The following is a 19,768-nucleotide window of genomic DNA, read 5'->3' as shown; positions in this document are numbered from 1 at the left end:
ACAGAAGAAAGAACAAACATAACAGCTACATGGTTGACTCACGGGATCCGCTGCCCTTAGACTGACTCCAGTGTCACTCAGTCCACTGGCTAACCATGCTTTAATGTCACACATCGTCAGGCCAGGCAGGCATTAGAGGCAAACTGAGCTCCATGAAATTTATCCTAGGCTTCATTTTCCCCAAGATGCTAGGACAAGTGTCTTTCCACATCCCAGTAACACCAAATCTTATTTAAAAGAGGCTGCTGGCAAACAGAACTTTCAACGCTGGTTGTAGAACAGATCGCATCTGATACGTGGCCTCTCGTGGGATGTATTTTACATCTAAATATTAATCTTGGAAAGTATTTGTATAGGCCTTTCTAGAATTTATGAAACCATTGGACAGAAAAGAGAAAAGTTTTATAAAGTTTTAAGTACTGAACTGTTAGCCAGTCAGTCATTCAGCCGCTCTGGTTTATTTAAAAAGTAAAACAGTAGAGACAAGCAGGAAATAGTTGAAAATCTGCCCCTCCCTTCCCTGCCTCACCATTCCTGCAAAACCAGGCTCTCCTTGGAGAATAAATACTCCCCCCTTCCCATGATTCTTATGGCTCTAGCCATCCCCAAGACACACAGCCAGTCCTGAGCAGACACTCACATCTCTAAGCACTTCCTTCCTCGAGTTCCTAGTCTTCACCATATGATGCTGAATTAGTTCTTTTTCCAGGTGTGTTGGCAAAATGCATAACAGAAGCTGCTTAATGAAACAGAAGTTTCTTTTGCCTCGCAGTTTGGGAGTAAAACCTCTTCTGCTGGAGAAGCCATGGAGTAGGAGCACAAGGTACCTGACCATGCTACATCCACAGCCAGGAACAGATGGTGGCTGCCACCGCTCCACTGACTTTCTCCCCGTCCTTAGTACTCAGCCCCTGCCCCTACCCCACGGGACAGTGCCACCTACACTCAGGTGGTCTGCCCTAGGTGACTGCAAATCTAGTCCAGGTGACACCTACGACTAACCGTCATAGCTAATAGCACCCCAGATGCCATGATCAGACAGTTAAGCGTCAACCCTGACAGTGCCTCTTCCTGCATCCGTAAACTATAACTCAGAAATTTCTGTCCTGTCAGTCATCTAAGTGTCTCCTCACCCCCCCTCTTCTCCGTGTCTTCTCTTCCCCTGTCGCCTAAATTATATTATAATTTCCTTCTTATTTTTTAGCATTGGTTTATTGTATATGCCCGAAAGTATCTCTGTGCGCAGCACGCATTCATGCAGTGCACATAGAGACCAGTAGAGGGCACTGGATCCCCAGGCTCTGGAATTATGGATGGTTGTGAGTCACCACGGGGGTTCTGGGAACTGGATCTGGATCCCCTGCAAGAGCAGCAAGTGCTCCTAACCACTGAGGCATCTCCCCAGCACCTATATTACTACTTTTTTGTTTTCCTGACATATATGTATCTACTACATTCCTATCACAGGGAAATATTTAGCGCTCATAGGCAGGATTTACATGAGAGAGATATGGATACGTATTCCCGGTAAGCCATGCGGTACCTCATAGCTACAGCTTCGTTCTTGTACTTTCCTTTGACTTAAGAATTTCCCCAACAGGGGTCTGGAGAGATAGCCCAAAAGATGGCTCAGAAGCTTGTGCCACTCCTACGCAGGACCCTCCAGCACCCACACGGTAGTTCACAGTCATCGGTAACTCCAGTTCTAGGAACTACAAATCCCTTTCTGGCTTTCGCGAGACGGATACCAGACATGCACACAACACAAAGTAAATTTAATAAGTCTTTCAGGGAAGTCATCTTAAAAAGAGTTGCTTAATTTTTAACTTCATAATGTTTAATTTATGAAATTTAATATTTGTAATAGGCTTAAGAATAGTTCCAAAAATTACCAAGACATGTCTGGAAACTAACGGAACTGCTCACGGCAAATGGTGTTTGCAGTGTGATCGTTTGTGGGTGTTAAGATGCATGGTGCCAATCAAAAGCTGGACAGTACCTGAGATCATCCTCTGGTTTACACACACACACACACACACACACACACACGCACGCACACACGCACACACACGCACACACGCACGCATGCACACACACATGTACATGCACACACACATATGCACACACACATATGCACACACACATATGCACACACACATATGCACACACACATATGCACACACACACACACACACACACACACACACACACACTGCAGTGCTTGAGTCCTCTCTTGTTGCTACAATCATTCTGAGTCACCCTTGAACAACAGGTAAGTATTGTTCATGGTTATGATGGTCCTGAGAGGAGCCCATAGTCAAGGCAGTGTGGGCTCAGGTGGGAGTAAGGCCCTGCTTCCACTCCCAAAAGGTACCTTAACTGCTGCTTCTCCAAGAAGAGGTGAGCGCTGGATCCTCATCTGGCAAGAAGACAAGAGGTCACGACCTCATTTGCTGAGAGTTGTCCCTGAGTCTCATCTTCAGCTTCCTCAAGCTCCACCTGTTCATCCCAGCACATTAATGATGTAATGTTGATGTGTGAATTTGGGAAGGGTGCTGCATTCAGACCAGGTCAGACAGTGTCCTTGGCCATCGGGTCAGGCCCTAACGTCTTCACCAGTTCTCCTGTATGGGGCAGATTCCATTGTTGAGAACAGGAGGCCTCATGGCGTTGCCTGGAGCTCTGAAGCTGGGTAAGGTTCCTTGAGCCAGAGACCAGGAGGACTGTGCTGTAGAGAACAGAACAGGGAGGAAGAGGAACTTTCCGGTAGAATAGCAGTTCTCACCCTGTGGGTCATGACCCCTTTGGAGGTAGAATGACCCTTTCACAGGGGTTACCTACGACAATCAGAAAACACAGATACTCACATTATAATTCATACAGTGGCAAAATTACAGTTATGAAGTAGCTGTGAAAATAATTTGATGGCGGGGGGTCACCACAACCTAAGGCACTGTATTAGAGGGTCACAGCCTTAGGAACAGTGAGAGCAACACTGCCCTAAAGCCTCTGGAGGAGGCGAGGCCTGCAAGGACTCTGAGGGCAATCAAAAAAACTTCTTTTCAACTTGTGGCCTCTGGAAATGTAAGAAGAGACATAGTTAGCAGTCATCATGTGATTTCTCATATTGCAGGGGACATTAACACACCTGTTAAACACTCAGTACCAATTTATTTCCAAATTCTCTGCCGACAGTCCAAGCCTGCCCGCAGTCATCCAAGCCCATCAGCTTTTCCAGGAGGCTAACTTTCTCACAGGCATTGCCTCTCAGAACCTATCTCACCCCGCTTCATTTATACCTGGTTTCCAGGTCTGCCGGGAACAGAGAGCTTACAGCCCAGTGAGATTCTTCACCTCCAGCCAACTTTGAATTTCTGGCTTCCTGGACCCTATTTTTCTGTGTATGTCTCTGTCTCTGTCTCTGTCTCTCTGTCTCATTCTCTCTGTCTCATTCTCTCTGTCTCATTCTCTCTGTCTCATTCTCTCTGTCTCTATCTGTGTTTCTCTCTCTCTCTCTCTCTCTCTCTCTCTCGTGTGTGTGTGTGTGTGTGTGTGTGTGTGTGTGTAGTTCGTGTGTAGCTTGTGCATATACTCTCATTTTGCTTCCTAAATCCTGGAGAGTAGGAGTATCAGCAGAAGTAACACGTGTGCTGTACCTGCCTGCAATGCTCTGGGCAAGCCTCACTCTTGGTTCCTATAAATCACAGCTGGGTGTCATGGAGTGCAGAGGCCACCCTCCCCCCCTTTGTCTTCCAGCTTCCACTGCTGCTATTGAGAAACCAAAGGCCCTCTAGGTCCTCATCCCACCCTGTAGCCCTGCTTCTCCCGCTGAAGGCCAGAAAGCCTACTCTTTCCCCACAGTACCCTGAAATGTCCATCAGTGTGCACTGCCTTGGCTTCTGTTAGACCATCACACTGGGCACTCAGAGGACGTATCTGGAAACTTCACACTCATCAATTCTAGGAAAAGTTCTTGAATTGCTTCTTGGATAATTTCTTCAATCTCCTCTCTTTGAGCTCTCTTTAAAAAGTTGATTCCTCTAGCCTAGCCCTCTATTTTTTTTTTACACTGTCTTTATCCTTTCTGTCTTAATTCTATTTTCTGGAACTCTGTAACAGTTTCTCCCTTTGCCTTCCAAAATCTCACTGACTAGTTCAGATCTGCTTTAGTAATTTCCATCTCGGATAAGTCTTTTTGATAATCTCAGTGTCTCTTCCTTTGGTGGTTTCACATCCCTTCCTTAGATAAATAAAGTATTATACTTTACTTGTTCAATGAGTTTTTAAAATAAATATCTAGGGGCCAGAGAGTTAGATGGTTTAGCGGTTAAGAGCACACACCACTCTTTCAGAGGGACTGACTTTGGTTCCCACACGTATGTTTTCATGAAAAATAGATCCAGGAGGCTGAACAGGAGAGGTCAGTATAAACCCAACCACAATGATTTGGGAGGGAAACTAGTTACTTTTGCATAGCCGTGATGAGAGAGAACATCTTACAAGAGGAAAGGTTGGTTCGAAGTTTCAGAGGGTCCCTCGATAGTGGCTTGGCTCCTATAGGTGGGCAGAACATCACGCTGGTGAAAAGAAGCGCATTGGAGATTCTCATGAGGAGTACGAAGCAAAGAAAAGGGAGCCAGGAAAGAGTCAGAGCCGGATGCAGCCCCTGCTCCTCCCCATCTGTCACTCAAGGGGGCAGGGCTTGTCTTCTCTACCCAGGTACAAAGCATGGTGGGTAAGGAAATGCTCTGTAAGCTGGTCCTGGGCAGTTTTCCCATCCAGCAGCTCTTGCAGCAGCAAGCTGGAGGAGGAAGGGTGATGATAGGTGGGAGCAGACTTGAACCGTAGCTGCCGGCCTCCTGTGGGCCTCAGGAAATCTGTCAATTGTGTGTACTTCTCCTTTACATACTGAAGTGTTGGGCCGGTATCATGTATAATGACGTGGATAGACACACTTCTTCTATTGTAGAAAGCTCAGCTTTCTATCTCAGGAAAACACACTAGAGAGAGTAGGTGACTAAGAGTGTTAGTGGTGCCGTCTTGGTCTGTTTTTTTCTCTATCAGCACTACAAAGGAGGAAATATCTTAGGCACAACAGGTAGCATGAGGGAAATCCCAAATACCACAGATAGCAGCAGACAGAAACACCTTTGAGGAAATGCATTTATGGGAGATGGGGGACAAACTCATGCAGCAGACAGAGAAAAGACCCCATGTGAAGCAGCAGATGATGGGGACTTGAGAAGCTTAAAACAATCTCTCAATCTCTTTTCAAGGTCTGAGGTTTTTTAAATTTCTGGAGAGTTTTACTCCCCTAATTTAGGGTTGGGCCATTTGAACAGAGACAGGATGGTTGGCCCACAACTGATGTTTAGTACGTCCTGGTCCAGCCTTGAGCTTCTTGATCCAGTCCATCAGCAGGGAGCTGATTGGTGGGGGAGACAAAAGCCTACAAGGCCTTTAAGATTCCTGGTTCTTCTCAGTTCATGAGGGCGAGGGAAAACCCAGCAATCTTGGAAGTTCATCTCTATTAACTAGCCACATTCCCTGTCTGTCTGTCTATCTGACTCTCTCTGTCTGTCTGTCTGCCAAGGAGTCTGTCTAACCACTAGTCTCTCATTAGCCAGCTCAGATCTGGTGATCCTACCCTTTGGGAGAGAAAAATATATTGTTCACTGCCAGGTGGGTGAAAAACATTAGATGAAATACAACTGCCTTGGTCTGTGCATCTGATTTCTGCTGTTATAACAGAATACCAAGAGTAGGTCATCTATAGAAAAACAAAGATATATGTCCCCAAGCTCCAGAAGCCAGAAAAGTCCAAGTTAGGGGGCTTGGCATGTGATAAGTGCTTTTGTTGTTGTTTCTGTTTTCTTGTTTGTTTGTTTGCTTTGCTTTGTTTTCATTATTCCATACCAGAAGATTCAAGGTAGGCATCAAGACAAGAGAAGGTCAAAGTCCTTTGATTGACAGCCAGTCCTCTCACAACAAGACCGTTCCCATGATGGAGACATGAACTCATTCATAGATCAGAGCTCCTATGAGTTAATCGATGCCTGAAGGGCCCGGCTCTCCACAGCGATGCACTGAAGACTCTGTTCCCAACGATGAACTAACCTGCCTCCATCTTATGAAAAAGACAAACTAGGCTCATTCCTGTTTATGAGGAAACCCCTGTTTCTCACAGATTGGGCTAGGCCCACCTGTAACCTTAACTACAAATGGTTCTGTATCCCATGCTCCAGGAAACGGCAACCATGTCTTTGATTCAGAAAGTCGTTATGACCATATTGCAACCTTACCTTTGTTTCAAAGGGTTATTATGACTACCTTGCTATGACGACCTCGCTGTGACCACCTTATTACGTTCTGTCTCTATAACCCTGCCCATTGACCTGCCAAATCCTCCATTTGGAAAACCTCTACCCATGAGCTATAAAGACTTTTATCGTTTGATTTCAAGGCTGACCTCTTGAATGACACCTCAGGAGGAAGCAGCCCCTGTCCGTGTACACCAACAAAAAGGTTTGCTTTGATTAATTTGGCCAGGATGATTTGGGTCAGAGTTTTTCTCCTTGCATCTTTGGGGTTAACGCCAGCACACAGGCTCTAGGTAATACACTCAAGCCATAGCTCGGTCATAAAGTTGGATTTTTATCATGCACCAGTGTAAAAGATAGGGAGGTGGAGGTCCAGCGTTACTCTTAAACTCACAGTTAGAGTTTCCCATTAAATCTATTCACAATACAAATGAACTCACAATCGGGATGAAGCTTTATTCATTCACCGCTTCCCTCTGTAGCATCCTTCCTGCTCAGTACTCAGCAACCTGGGTCTTTACTCGGCCCACCTCACTGCATTTGCACCTACTGTGCCCCTGTTTGCCGTGTGTCTCCAGCATTCTCTTCCCAGAGGTCCTTGCCCTGAATCTTTCCCTCCTAATTCTTCCTCCTGACTACAAGGTTCCCTTCTCACAGACTATCTGAAGAGCCCCCAGGAGAGGGGTTCTCTCCGTGAAACGCCCAGCTGTATTCGCCGGAAGCAGAGCATCTCCAGTCACGGGAACCTGAGTCTGGCTCTGTTGGAACACAGGAAGCTGTGCCGAGAAAAACCCAGCTGCGGACTAAATGACCTAGTAAGGGCTTTCTCATCTGGAGCATCGGATTTTACGCATCTATTTCCAGTCCCACTTCAGATTAGATTTGTTAATTTCTCCAGACAGGAATAAACCTCATCCAGCTGTTTCTGAGGCCAGAAGTGTGGAATTTAGAAAGATTAGGGCTGACTACACACATTATATACCACATTCAGAATCTCCACAGAAACAAAGTCAGTGACAACATCCGGACGTGTAACACTAATACCCACACCCACACCCCCACACAAAGAAGAGCCCTATGTGCACGACTTCAGTGTAGCTGTGGAATGTCTACATGTTCCAAGAGTCTCATAGGAGCACTGCCTTTGGCTACTAGGCCACATTATTTGCAAATGTTACCCCAGAAGGATTCTTTTCCATTTCCCACATATGTGCATATGATATCATGTGTCCCTGTATGTGGTTTTGTGTGTGTTCATAGCGATACAGCTAGTCTTCATAACTGGCTTACTCTGGGGATCCCGTCTCTACCCCTGAGACTAGAATTACTAGTGGTCCTCCATACCCACTTGACTTTTGCCTGGGTTCTGAGTCATCGCCCCATCCCAACAGCTAAGAAATGTGTCACAGGCTCCTAAACTGTCAGAAAAGCTACACTCCGTTGCTCAGTTGGGTTCAATGCCCAGGCACAGGGGTGGAGAGCAGAACTGAAGACAGAGATCTCAGACCTGGCATTCTCATGGAGGTGAGCTGCTGTCATCCAAAATTGATCACATCTGTCCCCTCGAGAGAGACACAAACTGAACAAAAGTCCCATAGCTTCAGCATTTCTTCTAAGTTTATCTTCCCATCAGTCAGGGCAGCTACGTAGACAAGGGGACACACCGGTTTTCTTACAAAGTCCATTTTCAGGGCCTGGAGGGATGGCTCAGCAGCTGAGCTGGTTAGTTTTATGTCAACCTGACACAAGCTAAAGTCATCTGAGAGGAGGAAACCTCAACTGAAAAAGAATATCTCCATGAGGTCATACGGTAAGCAAACCTGGAAGGTATTTTCTTAATTGATGGCAGAGGGCCCAGCCTATTGTGGGTGGTGCCAGCCCTGGGCTGGTGCTCCTGAGTTCTAGAAGAGAGCAGGCTGAGCAAGCCATGAGGGCAAAGCCAGTAAGCAGCACCCCTCCATGGCCTCTGCATCAGCTCCTGCTTCCAGGTTCCTCCTCTGTATGTGTTCCTGTCCCCATTTCCTGTAGGGATGGACCATGATGTGGAAGTCTTTTCCCAAATAAATCTTTTCCCCTGCAACTTGCTCTTGGTCCTGGTGGTTCATCATAGCAACAGTAACCCTAACTAAGGCAGCAGTTAGGAGCACTCATTGCTCTCACAGAGGACCCGGATTAGGTTCCTAGCACCCTTGTTGGACAGCTCACAACCATGTGTACCTCTCGTTGCAGGGAATCTGACACCCTCTTATGAACTCCTGAGCATACATGGTACACATAAACTCATGCAGGCACACATGGATACACATAAACATAATCAATGAATGAATGAATGAGTGAATGAATGAATGAAATAACTTCTGACAGTACTTTTTGGTAAATGTCAGTCTTCAAATGGTATCTGGGAATTTGTTCACACAGCCCTACATGACAAGCATGGTTCACTGTACCTGAAGTGTTTAGCAGAAGGACTTCTTCGGGGCACCTGCCTTCCCTCTGGAAGTCTGCAGTCTTGATCTGTGCTTGGGAAGGTGTCCTTAACTCCCAACAAAACCCCTGAACGCCAAGTCTCTAACGAATGCCTTCATAAGCAAGCATCACAAGCGTTTTCCCAGTGTCGCGTCTGGGAAGTTGAGCATGTCCTCGGTGGCTCCCCGGGGAGAGGACTCAAAAATGCACGCTTACTGTGTCTGGCCTTCCCAAGGCATTTCTTCCTTTTGCTGACTTCACTTTTGAGTCTTCTGTTGTAAGTCACAGCAGAATACAACTCTATAATACATCAACCTAAGTATTCTCACTTTTTTTTTCAACTAGGAGGAACTATTGTACTACTACATCGTTTTGTCTCTTTTTCCATTTTTCATCACACATGTGTGATATGTGTGTATTTGCATGTATGGGGGTGCACTGAACATATGTGCACCTGTACACGTAGAAGCCCAAGGTTGATATCAGGCAATGTCCCCAGTGTCTCTTCTACCTTATTCAATGAGGCAGGGTTTCTCAATCAAACCCAGAGTTCACTGATAGGTCTAGCCTTTCTAATCAGCTTGCTCTGGGAATCTCCAATCGCTGTCCTCAGAGTCTAGAATGACAGAGAGGACCCCCACACCCAACCAGCATTTATGTAGGTCTTGGGGGATCCGAACTCTGGTCCTCACATCTGTACCGCTGCCGGGTGCTTTAACCGCAGAGCCGTCCCTCCAGCCCTCTGTGCTACTTCTAACAATGGAGCTGTCTCTCGCTTCTGCTTTTGAGGAGCGCGTCCATCCTGTACCATTGCTTTTGGCTCTTCCCGAAAAGAGGCATTCTGAAATCTTTATATTCTTGTCTGTTTCTTTCTATTCCGTCTGGACACCATGTTTCAGGCGGTCCTTGTGTGACTAGAATCTAGATGCTCAAGAGACTCCCCAGGGCTCTGGCCCAGCTTTGGAGCCCTGGCAAATCAACAGAATGTTTCTCTGGAACACTCACTTTTCCTGCCTGGATACTGACAAGTCTATTCTCCCTTTAACATTTTTAACATAGGATGGAGCTGACTTCCATTTGTCCCACACTCTCCTACCTAGGTCTGTGTGTAATTCGCTCGGCCTGCGTTATCACTGACCCTGGTCATGTCGATTCTCCAGAAGATGGGGCTTTGTCCCTGTAGGAGGGAATTTACAAATCCAAAGGAGCCCCTCATCACTGCAACCCTACTGAAATAGATTCATATTTTAAAGTTGATAGAGAAGAATGGGCTATGAGGTCAAGGTCACAACTCCCCCTCCACCTCCCCGCAAAACCCAGATCAGATGTTCCGATCCACCCCAACTGGGTTGGAGTCAGCCCTTGTTACTACGGGGCCAGGCTTTCTCGGGTGGTCCATGAGCTCATACCTGTAAGAGTTCTCAGAACCACTAGTCAAGAGCAAGACCTCACAGACACCAGAAACAAGTCGTTCCTTTAAATCTTGTCATTTCATCTTAGAGGAGGAGCATGAACAGGAAAGGAGTAAACCCCACAGAAAATGAGTAAGCTTCTGCCTAAAAGCTAATATCATCTACATGTTGGCTGGATGCACCTCCTATAGTTTCAATAATTAACCAAAGAACTACGTACTAAAGACTTGATCCTGAGGGTGGGACTTGGAGTCTTGTGGGAAACTCCTTGGTATTATGTGACCTTGCTTCCTTACTTCCTTTTTGTTGGTGGTGGTGTTGTTGTCACCGTCTTGTTGTTCTTCTTCTTCTTGTTGTTTGTTTTTTCTTTCCTGACTCATTGGGAAGTGGGAATATTCTTCTCTCACACACTCTTTCCAGAGCGTGCTGTCTCACTACAGGCCCAAAAACGATGGGACCAACCAAGCACAGATGGAGAGATGGCTCAGCGGCTAAGAGCACTCACTGCTCTTCCAGAGGTCCTGGGTTCAAATCCCAGCAACCACATGGTGGCTCACAACCCTCTGTAATAGGATCTGATGCCCTCTTCTGGTGTATCTGAAGACAGCGACAGTGTACTTATATATACTAAATAAACAAATCTTTTTTTAAAAAATGTGAGGTAAAATCATCCCCTTTGTAAGTTAATGGTCTTGGATATTCTGCTATAGCAGCAGGAATTTCCCCAGAGCCTGTCTCTTCGAGAATCTTCAATGCCAATAAGCACGATCTGAAAATCAAAGGAATCCTATCTCAAACTGTTTTAAAAAGACGAAGTGGACTGGGGATGTAGCTCTGTGATAGTGTTTGCCCAGCATGGATGATTGATTTACTCTCCCACCTCTCTGCTCCCAACTACTACAGAAAATAAACCAAGCCCAACACATTCTGGAAATACTGTTCCTGGGCTCAGGATGCCACACAGGAACATCCCTGGAATCTCTGCCTCAGTCTTCTTTTGTCTTCCCCTCTCAGCCCAGTGCCCAGTGCCCAAGATAAGTCAGATCCCAACCACTGAGCCCACTTCCTCACAACACAGGCAGAGGAAGTAGGACCAGCCCATTGGGCCCTAGAGACATTTTCCTGTTTCTCAGTCCCTAAGTATCAGGCATTATGAAAGCTCAATGCTGTATTGACTCAATGCTGTGCAAGTTCCTAAGAGGTTGTGAGGAATAGTGTATTCACCAGACCACTGAGAGGTTTTCTTTCAGATGATGTACAAAATGTGTTGCTAGTCATGAGGTTCACTGAAATTCATCTAAACACATATTTGGATGAAACTTCCTATTTTATCTAGATGATCACATCATTTAGAACATACGTGAGGCTGTGCCTAACAGATTACATGAATATTCCTTAGACTGGCTGAAAGGCCACACACTCCTAGGTCTCCACTTTTTTTTTTTTTCATTTCTCCAAGAAAACCTCTCCTTGGTTTCCCTCCAAACTTTTAAACTTTGTTGACACAGTGTCAACTTTAGCTCAGCCCTCACCACATGGAGAAGAATGTCCAGAAATGGCTTGCAGATGAAAATCATTAAGTATTAGAATGTTCCAGCAACCCACTGACAACCTTCTCCAGAGGGATGTTTAACCACATCTCCCATAGACTTACTGGAGTGAGGAAAATGTCTTTCTTGTGCTTTTTTCATTTCTCTACTCCTAATAGAGTCAGAAACATCCCAGAATTTTGCAAAGAGATAAAAAAAGTTCAGGGTTCTGGAAATGTAATAGTCAAATATATTGCTGTCTTCATGGGTCTTTTTATGTTTGAAAAGTATATGAGTTTAGACAAAGACTAATAGGTGTTTCAGATACCAGGGTGAAGTCAGAATATGCTTGGCTTTGAGGCATTTAGAGTCTAGTAGGAAATATAGTGTAAGTTTATGCTCAAAAATGTCTATCAATAAATACTGGGAGGTTTCCAAGGTTGAAACTTGAGAATGTCAGTAACTGGGATCTATGAAACAGAGAAAATCAGTAGAGAAGGAAAGAGATCATTTATTGAGCAGCTACATCTCCTGGGGATTGTTTCTTCTAATCCTCACACCAAGTCTTTATGGTCAAGAGAAACTGAGATCTGAGTCAAGACTCATGGAGCCCACAATCCTAGCTGATGACACGCATCGTTACACTTACTTTACTGGGATTAATTACCCTTTGTATCCTGGAGATGTCCCACTGTGAATGGTCATATACAGACATTGGGGAATATCAGAATTGTGCTATCAGAATACCCTAGAGGCTAGGGTGTTCATACTCTCTCAGAGTAACTATAAAAGCCTTCACGCTGGCTGACACAGTCAACCCCCAAGTAAGTAACATTCTAATCAGCCAACTGGAGCTGACTTTCATTTCTACTAAGATGTTTTCAATGACCTGCCCTCTTTATGATCCTTTAGGAAAGCCTAACTAATTAATTGACAAAAAAATATGGAAGACCCCTGTCAAACCAAATCTTCTGTGCAACCCCAATATAAATGAAACTGCTCTGGGGGAGGCAAACGGAGCTAAATTGCTCCTGCCTGGCTCTGCCTGAACACCCGACAATCCCCAAGCCTCTGCCTCTGAACCTCGGGAGGATTGAATACTATACCACGTCTATGCCACATAGTACTGCTGTAGAAATAATTACTCTGGGAACTACAACTAGACTGTCAGGAAATAACCCAGTCATGGCTTAAACTCCCTAGAATAACCAACATCTCCATTGTCTGACCTCAACAGGAGAGTCAGAAATCACAACCAAAAGTATCCGGCAAGGTTCTGATGCCTTTAATCGCCTAATACCAGAAAGACTGCAGGCAGGACCCCATACCTAAAGTCTATTTCCAAAGCAATTCTCTACAAGTACAGATAGCAGGGGGGAGTTTCAAACCATTTATATTCAAGCATCAGCATGGATATAAAAATGAACTCGATGTTATCCTAATTAAAGTATCAATTTAGACTATATCATTTCAAGTGCAATGAAGCAGAGCTGAAATTGGAAAGTTAATTATGATCCATCTTTATTATTCTGATTTGGAGTTTACAGCTGCTTAGAAATTAAAATAGAAGAAAAAGGAGAAACAGAGGACTAGAGTTTGGTTTTAAATGTCCTCCAGACTGGTGTGTTAAAGGCTGAGTCCCAGCAGAATGGATCCTTTAAGATTTGATGCCTAATGAAAAGCCCTCAGGTCACATGGGTATCCCTGGAAAGGTCACATGGGTACCCATGGAAAGGTTAAGAAAAGCCTGCCCACTTCTTTTTCATCCCAGCTTGGCCAAGCTGTGTCTTCCCTCTCATGGAGTAATGTTAGGCCCCAAAGCAATGGAAACCATGGTAGATGGGTTGAAATGTCCAAGATTATAAGCCTAAATAATGTTTTTCTTCTCCACAAGTTACTTACAGTCATCTTTTGCAAGGATAAAAGTCTGACTGTGACAAAAAGCATAACCAGAGAGTGGGGAAATCTGAAGGCTTCACATTAGAAAGTATAAAAAGAACACAGTTTCACAGAGCAGGAAATAGGGGTCTCCTTTGGCCCATGTCTCTGACAGTGTCAGGTATTCTATGATAGGCAAGTAGAGATTTAATAGGGGTAGAAATAGAACAGACTGCGTTGGTGGTCCCCAGATGATTAGCACATATTTTCTCCTAGTTGAGTTCCCACGCTATCTCTTCAGTTTCAAGTAACTCCACCTAGAATCTGGCACTGAGCTCTCTACAGAACTAAAAAGCCAAGAAGACTGACGCTCCAGCTAGAAAAGAAAAAGCTATAAAGTACCTAGATGAACCAACTACAAACTACTTATTAGTGAACACAAAATTAATAAAAATCAGAGAAATCAAGGGAAAAACCTAACGATGCAACTTTCAGCCAAGATGAAATCGGTCCAAGGCAGGGATGTGGGGATTTCATCTAGAACAGTAAGAAGGATGAAATTGCTTTCACTTGAGATCTAGAAAGATACAAAGAGAGCAAGTTTGTGAAAGAAAACACAGAGTTCTGGTTTGAGCACCTTATCTCTGAGGTCTACAGGAGAAGCAAGTGGCAGAGCCAGGCAGGTGACTGGTTACACAAGGTGGAGTGGGGACCGAGTTGGGATTTAAGCAAGAGACAAAAATTTGACTGTTACTAATCTGGAGATGGTGTCTAAAATCCATAAGCTTACATTAGTACACCAAGGGAGTAAATGTGGATAAAATGGAGAATAAGGTCTAAAAAGTCTAGAAAGATGACTCAGCAGCTAAGGGATCCTGCTGCTCTTTGAAGGACCCAAGTTCAGTTCCCAGCACTCCATAGAACCACTAACAACAACCTGTAACTCCAGTTCCAGGGACCTGATAACCAATTCGAGTCTCTGAGGCCTTGCACAACACACACACACACACACACACACACACACCACATTAAAATAAATCCCTTTTTTAAACAGACCAAAAGCACTGGGTAGTGCTGGTGCCTGCTTTCCATCCCAGTGCTGCAGAGGTAGAGACAGGCATATCTCTGTGAGTTTGAGGCTAGCCTGGTCTACAGAAAGAGTTCCAGGACAGCCAGGTTCACCAGAAAAATCTCACTCATCTCAAAAATATTAACCCAGAATTGCTCCTGTCTAAAGGAAATGTAGGGGCAAAAGGTGGAGGACAGCTGAAGGAAAGGCCATCCAGAGACTGCCCCACCTAGGGATCCATCCCATCTGTAGACACCAAACCCCAACACTATTGCTGATGCCAACAAGCACTTGCTGACAGGAGCCTGATACAGCTGTCCCCTAAGAGGCTCTGCCAGAGCCTGGCCAATACAGATGCAGATGCTCACAGCCAACCATCAGACTGAGCACAGGGATCTCAATAGAAGAGTAAGGGGAAGACTGAAGGAACTGAAGGGGTTTGCAAGCCCATAGGAAGAACTACAATATCAACCAGCCAGACACCTCCCAAAGCTCCCAGGGACTAAACCACCAACCAAAGAGTATACATGGAGAGACTCATGGCTCCAGCTGCATATGTAGCAGAGGATAGGCCTTATCTAGCATCAATGGGAGGGGAGGTATTTGGTCCTGTGAAGGCTCAGTGCCCCAGTGTAGGGGAATGCTAGAGCAGTGAGGCAGGAGTATGTGGGTGGATTGAAGAGCATCCTCATAGAAGCAGAGGTGAGAGGTTAAAGGATAGGGGTTTGTGGAGGAGAAACCAGGAAGGGGGATAACAATTAAAGTGTAAATAAATAAAATAACCAATAAAAAAGAAAGAAAAAATGGAGCTGGAGAGATGCTTCAGTGATTAAGAGCACTAGCTGCTCTTCCAAAGAACGAGGGTTCAATTCCCAGCACCCACATGACAGATTACAACTGTCTGTAACTCCAGTTCTAGGGGATCCAACATCCTCACACACACACACACACACACACACACACACACACACACACACACACACACACACATACATCTGAGCAAATAAAAATAAATAAATTATATTTCAAAAATAGATCAAAAGCTCAAAGGGAGACTTCCCCAAATCCATTTGAAGAGTAGAAAGAGAGATGGTGGAGAAAGACTGGAATGGGGACATGGGGAGTAGGAGAGTGCAGAGGGTGCCATCACAACAAACAAGGAGAGGTGAGCAGCCATGCTCAATGCCACTGACAAACAATATAAGGACTAAAATGTTCTCGTTAGAAAGAAATATACAGAAGGCATTAAAAGCTCAGCAGAAGGGAATCATGAGGCTAGGGCACGGGCAGGTGGGTGGTATTTCACTAGACTCTCACACTGTAGCCTTCTGCGTTTCTCTCCATGTGGACGAATTATCCACATAAAAGCGCATACGGAGACACTTACTTGTTTAAATTGAAAGGGGCTGGGAGGTAGTTCGGAGGTTTAGAAACACTTGTCTAGCACAGGTTTCCCTCTCTAACACTACACAAAAATTTTAAGTGGGAAAACCTGGATAGGTCCAGCTAAAGGACAATCAGTAAAACATATGTAAAACTTTTCATGTTACTGTATCGTCAAGGGAATATAAATAGGAGTTAAGAGATATAGACATGAAATGAGTCAATTTCTTTTCCAAGACAGAATTTTAAAAAACAAATTAATTAGAGGCAATTTTTTCAAAATAATGTGGTTTTTTTTTCATCTATAATAATATAAGCCAGCACTGAATAAGATATTGGATAGCTGATATATTTTTTTTCCAGGCCAGAAAAAAAGAATTCATGCCCAAACCGAGCATAGTCAATGTGGTAAACAAAAGGATGGCTCATCTAAGGATGAATGGCAAGAATAGGTGTGGGTTTCCCTAAAGCAACTGCAGTTTCAAGAACACGCTGGAATAAAACCTTCAGCAAGGTAAAAATATCTAACTGGCAAAATGATGCTCACAAGCAAAAGCAAGACCAGTCACGATCAAGGTCACAGAACGGCCAGTGTAACAGCAAACCCTTCACTCTCGTATGAGTAGCTGTTTTCAATAAAGGAGAATGCTTGGTTTATCTGGCATGAGAGGAGACTGAACAGAAGCCAGCGAACATTTGGAATTTTCCCATGGAATCTTCCCTAAGCATGGTATCCTCCATTCAAAATAAGAGTGAAGCAGACCCTTAGCCTTGACTGATACTGAATCTTGGCTAAATTTTCTTTCACTAAAAGAAGTCTGCTTGTTATAGAAGTTTTGAGCCAGGGAGACCTTCACTGTTAAAGTACTACACAAAAGAATTAGTCTTTAAAAATTCCCAAGGTAAATTCACCACCCTTGGAAATCTGGGTTATTTGGTTTTCCTGTGTTTGCTTTAATTTGCTTACTTGGTTTGGTAACAGAGAATAGTTTCTGTGACACTTCAACTTCATAGGAGGAAACAAACATTTTATTATAATTTTTATATGTTCCCCAGGGGAGAGGAGAAGTGGTGCAGTTGACAAATTAGGCAACACCATAGATGGATGCACACACATGATTGAAGAGTAGATCCAGGGAGATACGAGGGCAGCTGTCTTAGTTAGGGTTCCACTGTATGACCATGACCACAGCAACTCATAAAAGGAAACATTTAATTGGGGGTGGTTTATAGATTCAGAGCTTTAGTCCGTTACCTTCATGGCAGGAAACAAGGCAGCATCTAGGCAGACACAGTGCTAGAGAAGGAGCTGAGAGTTCTACGTCTTGATCTGCAAGCAGCAGAGATACTGGACATAGCTTGAGCTTAGGAAACCTCAAAGCCCGCCCCCCACGGTGACACACTTCCTCCAACAAGACCACACCCACTCCAACAAGGCCACACCTCCTACTATTTCCACTCCTTGTAAACCAAGCATTCAATCTGTGGGGGCCGTATCTATCCAAACCACCATACCAGCATAAAGCATAAACAAATGAAAGATTCTAGAAGACACACAGGAGCTCAAAAGACACTGATACCTTCTCCAGATGTGGACAGTAGACGCCAGCAGGAAGACAGCTTTTTCTCTGCAGCCAGTGACTGACAGCATTTCAGGGCTAAAGAGTATCCATCATCATCTCCGTCATTATTAGAGCTGCTGTGACTGAGCTGGCCTCTGCCTGGGAGTCCAGTACGGCTCTCTAACACACTGAGACGGTCTTGATTTGCTTTTTATCTTTCTATTGTACATCTATCCTCATCCACTTAAAACAAAGAAACCTGCCGCATTCCATTTGCCTCACCAGCACCTAGACCTGGCTTCTCCAAACTCTGTCAGCATGTTGCATCTGTCTACTACAGCGGGGAGAAAGTAGCTCTGAACCCAGGACTGATGGCAAGTGGCTGGGATGAAGGGAACCTGCACTTCGGGATGGGACTGCTTTTGGTGCAGATGTTTCTGTGACTCCAGACTCTCTTCAGGGCATTGCATGAGGGGAAGGTGGGAAGGCAGCGGTCTTCTAAAGGAAACAGTTTTGTCTGTTGGTCACAATTAAGACAGTTTCCAGGGTCTGCCCTGCAGTTCCATTTACTCTTTCCATGTATAAAATAGCTTTAACTTGAAATTATGAGTACGAACAGAGACCAAAGGAACATAGCACAGGTATTGTGGCACTAAGGAGGTAAGTAGAACAACCACAAAGAATCCTGAGCCACTGACCTCCAGGGAAATCAAAACGAGGTCTGGGAGCAAGAGATCATCACTAGAAAACTAAGATTTCCTGCAAATGGCTCCTCCTCGCCCCAAGACACCAAATACCTAAGTTGTGATGCAAACTGATAACACTTGGCACTCACCGGGGTTTCTGGGTTTTGCAGTCTCTGCGCAAACCCTGATTAATCCTGACAGTTCTCCTCAGAGAGCTGCTGGTCTGGAGCCAGCCAGAGTGTGGGCCCTCGTGCTGATTGCATAAGTTCACACAACGCCTGTTCCTTCCCTCCACAATTTCCCATCATCCATGGCTTAAATTCTCATGACAGGTTTTGGGCAAACTCGCCTCTTCAAACCATCTCTCTGACCCCAGCCCCAACCCCAGGATTATGCCTCCCCTCGGAGTTCACTGGCTTCAGTTTTACATGCAAACACATATCCCAGGATTCCCATCTGAACTTGAAGAAAGTTTAATCATCCCTGACTCCAACACTCTCCCATGTGGGCATAGACGTCCCTTCGTGTTCGGAGAGTGATAGTACAACCACCCGTTGTTCCCTCCCTCACAATAAGAAAACTGAAACAAAATCAAACATTAAAGAGGAATATATTTCTTGACCGAAAGAGAAGAAAAGGAAACTCAGGAAAACTAAAACCCAACCCTCCCCACTGTTGCTGTGACTGTGATGAAACACCCTGCCCCAGAGCAGCTTACAACAGTGAGGGTTTGTGTCTTACAGTTTCAGGTTACTGTCCATCATTGAAGTTACGGGGGCAGGAGCTTGAGAGAGCCAGTCACGTCCTACCCACAGCGAAGACCAGGGGAAACTAAACACAGTCACACTGCCGGCCTGCTGCTCTTCAACTAGCTTTCTTTACTCTTGCAGAGTTCATCCTAAAAACGGTGCCACCTACATGCAGGGCGTGTCTTCCCACCAATTAAAGCAATCAAGATAACCCCTCACAGACTTGTCCACAGGCCTATCTGATCGAAGCAATTCCTCATTCGGGTTCTCTTCCCAAGTACTTTTAGGTTGTGACAAGTTGATATTTTATAGTTGAGCACCATGAGCTCCTCTCCTCCATCCCATCATTCTTCAAAGGAAGTTTAAAACTCACATGGGATGTCCTTATCTGTAAAACCGTCTGTGTTGGAATATACAAGTCAGATTTTCTATCTCAACTTACTAACATGCATAAAAGATAAATGCATAGTTGTATTAAGTCACTGATGAGGGAGGGAAGATGCCTGTCGAGTAAGAGCATTTGGTGTGCAAGCGTGAGGGCTTGAGTTCAAATCCCCAGCACTCATGTAAAAAGTCACAGCTATATGCACCTATAACTCCAGCACTATTGAGGGCAGAAATAAGAAAATCAGTAGATCTCTTGCTCATAGACTCTCAGCCAGGTTAAGTGGGAGACCCTGTCTCAAAGGAATAAAATGAGGAGTGACAGAATAA

The 19,768-nt window shown here is 44.8% G+C and overlaps 1 non-coding gene across 32 annotated transcripts in view; it reads right to left on the bottom strand.

Annotated features, from left to right (window-relative positions):
- Positions 1 to 19,768, bottom strand: part of LOC102555798 (uncharacterized) — a 97,395-nt gene that overhangs the window by 51,804 nt on the left and 25,823 nt on the right. For 11 of the 32 annotated variants that reach the window (XR_015635729.1, XR_015635709.1, XR_015635692.1 and 8 more), the window contains one exon: positions 1,816 to 2,837. The exons of 3 other annotated variants lie outside the window; for them this stretch is intronic. This is a non-coding gene — a transcript (uncharacterized LOC102555798). Of the gene's footprint in view, positions 1 to 1,815; positions 2,838 to 2,867; positions 3,077 to 19,768 lie in introns of those variants that run through there. 18 more of the 32 variants (XR_015635702.1, XR_015635696.1, XR_015635707.1 and 15 more) reach the window with 5 other exon arrangements.

The sequence above is a fragment of the Rattus norvegicus genome, chromosome 13 (assembly GCF_021556685.1).
Source record: "Rattus norvegicus strain SHRSP/BbbUtx chromosome 13, alternate assembly SHRSP_T2T, whole genome shotgun sequence".
In the NCBI taxonomy this organism is placed as follows: Eukaryota; Metazoa; Chordata; class Mammalia; order Rodentia; family Muridae; genus Rattus; species Rattus norvegicus.
This window is presented reverse-complemented; position numbering and strand designations above follow the sequence as displayed.